Below are 6605 nucleotides of genomic sequence, written 5' to 3'. Positions count from 1 at the left end.
TAACACAGGGGCCTGATACCAGATCTTAGAAGCAAATAAGGAAATGGGATCTGACATAACCACTACCTCATAATTTATCTTCTGTGACAGACTGTGTATTGGAATTATCTGTTCTGTTTATCAAATATAGACCTTCTGACCTTGAATGACCTTTAATTCTTCCTCATATTATTACTTCTACTGTTTCTAAAGAAATCCCCATTGTTGTTATTATTTCCAATACAAATAAAGGAAATTGTTGTTTCAACTCAGTGCATCATATGTGAACAGCTAGGGTTATATCCAGGCTGCATAATGGCTACCTATCTGAACCACACGATTTGAAAGTCAGCCGCATGATACATGTAAACAGCCAAGGTCGTATTGAGGCTGCATGGTGGCTACCTCACTGTACAACATAATCAGAAATCCAGCTGAATGACATATATGTCACTTAAATCAGGTATGCTAAAATACACATCTCATAAATAATTTAAACTTCATTGAAATATTTAGGTATGCTGCAAACAATTATTCAAGTATAGCTCAGAAAAATGTCTGACCTGAATTTTATCTGAAATGAAACATATATTATAACTTAAAGACCTATTTTCACGTTTGAGATCTTCACAAGACAAATGTCATTCTTACTGGAATTAAAAGTTCAAATAAAATTTTGTTGAATTTGAAATTAAGTATTTACTTTGAAACCCTGAAGTGTTTCAACATATTTAAAATTACAATTAGTTTACATAAATAATTACACCGTAGGTAATTATTTATATATATAAGTACTGCATAACATTCCATTGTCCATCATTAAAGTCCATTGTGTATACAAACCATGTGTTGTATAGTTTTAATTACCTAATTATCTCTTGAACTCCTGTAAGGAATGTCACAGAGATAACCCGCACGTATCAAATCCCTGTACTTTGATTTTAATTTAAAACATCTTGACTACTTTTGAAAATATCTCATGAGGATCAATATTTTATTTCTGCTTTAATTTGTGAAAAGGAAGGTTTATGTTGAACACGGACTATCTCCTCTGCAGAAAATAAAAAAGGTGACAAGCAAACTAATGCTGCTTTCATGATTGGAATGAGATTCCTCAGTTTGATTATACGTATATTTTGAGAAGGTGTTTAACACAAACAGCAACTTGAAAACTCTGATATTTTGAAAACTTTCAAAAAAGTCATTTCATTTCTCAAGCAAACAAAAAGTGCAAATGATAGATGGCGACTTATTTCTTAGATAGACAAAAGTGTCAAGTCAGCTGTCAAAATGTCACAACACATTTTTGTCCCAAAATAGTTCATTTTTACTACCAATGACACTTTGCTTGATAAAAGAAACAAAAATTTTTGCAAAATGCAGTTTTCAATCACTGTTTGTATAAAAAAATTATCATAAACATCTTCTCAAAATAATGTTGCTTTAAACTGTAAAATCATAAAATTTTCTTTCAGTATTTTTTTTCTTTGAATTTATAGATACTCTTTGTCCACAAATTTATATGTGCATGAAATTATATTAAATAAAGGTTGACATGGACTACAGCACTAATTGATTTTGTAAGCTAGAGTTTTTCATGAAATCAAGTGCCAACAAAATGCTTATATTTATGGAAAACCACGAAAATAAGAGCCCTATAAAAAGGTTTGTTTTCAAAGTATATGATTGTGTCTAGAATATACATTTTAGATATAGTTAAGGAACATAAACTTTACACATATCTAAAAAAAATTCCATAAGAAATAGTTATAGATCTAATTTGGGTTAAAAAGCTGAAAGCAGAAAATACATAACGTCAATTCACACATACAAGTGTCGCCTTTAAGCTGTATATTGTAGTACTGACTATTAACATTAAGTGTGGTAATAACATTATGAAAATGTGAGTTAGGCCTACCAAAAAACTATCTGTAAGATAACCAGTATTTGATGACCCTGATCTTGGCCCTGTAATCCTGAAACATGAACTCAACTGAAATGTTGTTGTTGTTCCTGACCTTAGTGTAAACTTTGATCAATATTTTTTGAGGTGTTATGGGACAAAGGACGGAGAGGACAGGAAGCAGAGGGACATGAGTGACACACCCCTTATCCCCTCCACCTCCATCGCAACCCCTAACTAAACATCAGGTACATATGAAAAATATGTGCAATTAGGCACCGAGATGTTTTTGCAGCAGGTTGTCATTATCTACAGTGTATAACAAATAAACAAAATGCACCAGTCACCTACATATATATATATATCAGGGCAAACACCTGACCATTGGTCAAACAGTATAGCCACTTATCACTGACAGTCTTACTTATAAAAGATGGCCAGGTGTCTGAAGGTCAAGCAATGTTTATGGACAGAATATGGTATATATATAGTTCACCCTTACTCAACAGCAGCAACAAATAGACAAAATATACACAGGGGCCCCGAGGACTACTGCTGATACCATAAGTATTCTATATCACTTACAGTGACCACATTTAGAATTCATGGACATTTCTTCCCAACTATTGCTTTAACACAAATTTATCTGACAATTAAGCCCTATGCAAGTCTGGAAATTTAGACCCCATCTATGTTTATTGTGGTTTGGGAAAAAAAAACAAGAGAAAATACAAATTTTACTTCCACAAAATTATCTCTTGCATTACGTCAGAAGTATTGAGTATTTGTCTACTGGACTTGTAACTAGATACAGATATAGTAATTTAAAAAGATCAGTCACAAGCTCCAATTTATGTACACCTTAACCCTATCCCGTGTCTTCTACAAGGTGTATCATACTTAAGCACTGAACTGTCTTCTCATGGTATTTATAACCACCATAAATGCCATCCCATGACAGTACAATGTTTACAGTACTAGACCTTTTCATTTTATTGCCTTACATGGGTTTAACATGATTTTAACAAAAACAAATGATTCGTTATTGATGGTATTCAGAGTAAACCAGTTATTCGTCAGTTTTATGAGGCAAGTAATTTTGAATATGTTTTTTTCATTTTTTTTTTTTTTTTGAAAAATAGTAACTTTCTGACTAGTGATGGTTTGAACCCTTTCTACTTTTGTTTCACATTATGAGATTGTATGTGTGTCTAACTAATTGATATTAAGGGATATTGACATCACAATGTGCGGTCTATTTGGTCACTATCATTCCGTATTCACATCCACAGTAGATGCTGCAGTAAGCTAAACAGGTTGTGAATGACTATCGAAAGCAATTGATATCACCAAATTATACATGCATACATGTCATTTAATCAGCATTAATTCAGTGTGATTTCTGTCATGTCTTTCTGTCACAATGTGCCTGCCCCAGCTGACACAACTTGAGGCCCCAACTCTGTATTACAAGTATGTGGAGCATGGAATGTGAGCATATGTGTTATCTGTAAAAGATAATTGTACCAAAACTGTCCCTACTACATCAAATACATAATTGTAAGACTCATAGAAATGCTTTACCAATGAGATGTGATACTGTTAAACATGAATTTGTAGTCTTAATTCTCAGCCCACACTCCATATACTGACATAACTGACTTCAGCCAATACATGTACATGTGTTTTATTTTAGCTTGCATGATCGTGATATCAACATGATGATAAAAGAAAAAAATGAAATCTGTCATTTCTTAACGGGCAATTATAAGTGTTTCAAAAATTTATGATATCATCATCAACATATTCATCGATATTCTAAACCAATAAGCATTTTCCTATCTTATTAGCACATTTTTTAAACACTTTGTCCTGATTTCAGGCCATGTTGACTTTATAGGTCAAACTCTATATTTTTCACAAGCATAATTTCATAAAATTCCAACAGGTTCAACATTATTTATTTCATTTTGTTTGGACTGACTAAAGGTTTACTTTATCTGGTGAATGGAAGAGCCATTTTACTGGCTCTACGCCCACAGTAGAGATGTATAAATAAATAACGGTCACACCCAAGATGGCATTTGATGTATTTTAAATCACACGTTTTTCAGGTGAATGTATAGTGGCATTTCCTAGCCTGCAAGGTAAACCCCACAGTGTTGATTGAATAGTAATCTGCTCTGAGTACGAGATATATTTTTATCATTCCTGAGGATGCAGACCTACGTAAAAAATAAATGGTAGATGATCAATCCTTACATGTAGATATATTTACCAGAAAACAAAAGTAAAATAAGATGTATGTTAGTGTTATTGTCTTTTCTTGAAATCAAATCACACCTATGTGACAAACAGAGCTCAATTAACAATATCCTAACTGCTACAAACTAGGTGGGGTCAACCCAAACTTACAGGACAAAATACATGTACCATCGGTTTGTAGTTTTCTGAACAGTAATCACAGCATATATTGGTAGGGTTGTACTTATGTAACAGAGGCCATTATTTGGGAATCGAACCCGGGACCCCTGGTTTACTAGTCTGACACTCAACCAATGGAGCTAAAGAGAAGTTCTCTCTAGCCAAGAGGTATTTTGTGGCTAGTATTTTACCAAGGTTACACTTCTGCCAGTTATTAATGTAGATAATAATAATACATGTATTCTTAGATATGATAACAACATATCATAACACAAATAAAATTTTAACAAAGATATTTACAATTTTTCCTTAATTATCATGATCATCATTATGACACAATGGTTAACAATCTGCCAATGGGAGTCTTCAGTCTGTAAACAACAAATACCAAACTTGACAATATCAATAAAGCAGGCACTTATGGCAACTGTAAGAAACAAATCAAATAAAAAAAAATGACAAAGACGTGGGTGTGTTTTCAGCTATACAGACTCCAAAAAGCAAATTAAAAAAAATATTTTTCACCATAAATTTTTACTTCAATCTCACGACTTTTTATCACATGCATGCATTTCAGCAGTTTACAAATTGTAACACCAAAATGTCAAGTTTGGTTGGAAGTTCCTGATAATAAAATGAAAATAAAACTACCACAATTTTACTTTTGAGATTTACACTCACTACTACAAATTTACAGCTGACCATTTCAATCATTAAAAATTAATTATCTGAAAACCATGCATTGCAATGCACTAAAAAGGAATTACATGTGAATTAGATAAACAATAAAATGTGATTGTATTAAAAATGTCCTACTGGATCCTGACTATTTCTTATTTCTTCATCTAACAGGTTTTACATTCACTATTTTGGCCCAAACTTTCAGCAGACAATCACATCCATTTTCTGTTTACATGTGTGTAGAAACTAGTACATAATGAGCATTGACATGGTAATCTAAAAACAACTGCATCTGTCACACACACAATTACTATTAACACTGAAACAACTGCCTGCAGCTGCAATTATTTCTCATGAACTTAAGGATGATGGCTCTGAACTGAAGTATGAGTGCTGATATTCTCCTTTCAAGACCAAGTAGCTGTAATTGATTTTAGTCTTTAAATATTCATAGAGCTATCTATGTGTGTGTACACGTCCTCTGGGTATTGTTTACACCGAAAAACAAGCAGGTCATCAACAATGCTAAGTACAGAGGCTGGAAATTCTCAGCATGCATGTTTTCTTGTTTTTTATAAAGATAATTACCAGTATAGAGTTACCTCCCCCTAATTTATATCTGCACATGGTGTACAATCTTTCAGGTTTACTTTTTATATACAATGTATACAAACATGTATATATAATTGACCTTCTCTAGTTACCTTCTCTATATGTAATCCCTGCATGCACAATGTTTTTTTTTCTCTCATATAATTGACAAGTATACTGTTACATCTGCCTAGTTTACAATCTCCAAGCACATTTAAAGACATGCACCATGATTTGAACAATCAACTTTTATTTTTTTTATCGATTTTATTTCAGGATGCAAAATCAACTGAAAACATGACTTTCATACACATGCATGGGATGACCTGTTCAACAAAATACATATATACATGTACATGAAATTAAACAAGTGTAGTTTTCAACTTAAAAAAATATGGCTGACCAGACAAAAAGGCAACAGATGTCTTACCTGTCCTGTCACTATGGTAACCAGTTGGTTCCATTCTATACCTTACTGACCACAACTGGCCAAAATCTCACAAAATCCATGTTAAATGATAGCTTTGAAAGGAGAAATGACAAAAAAGACATTATTTACAAACATCTTGTGAATATTTCACAAAATAATCAACCAATTGATCAAATTTTGCACCAAATTTAAGACAGAAATTGTGCTAAATCTTCGATCATGCATGATTTTCATTTCAGAAAAAAATTCATCTGTACCAACCTTTCATACAGGAGTCCTCAATACCTTTACATATAAACAGATAGTAGGAATATAGCATGTAAATTTTTATTTGTACAAAGCTTACAAAAAAATACGAGCTTTATTATCCTGATCACAACGATTCACAATTATGACATAATGTACATAGTTTCCGCACACTTGATAACATAACAACAGTATGTACACATAGGTTTATTATAGAAAACTTACTGTACTGTGTTAGCTTTACAAATACTGGAATCATCCATTCTCTACTATTTCTGTGAGAAAACACTGTGTGCGTGGTACACTGTTAAAGATTGTATCGTTAACCTGTCCTCTGACTGTGAGAGTGAT

The sequence above is a fragment of the Ylistrum balloti genome, unplaced genomic scaffold, assembly GCF_031769215.1.
Source record: "Ylistrum balloti isolate Yb309-2 unplaced genomic scaffold, AGI_CSIRO_Ybal_v1 Utg369750, whole genome shotgun sequence".
Taxonomy (NCBI): Eukaryota; Metazoa; Mollusca; class Bivalvia; order Pectinida; family Pectinidae; genus Ylistrum; species Ylistrum balloti.
This window is presented reverse-complemented; position numbering follows the sequence as displayed.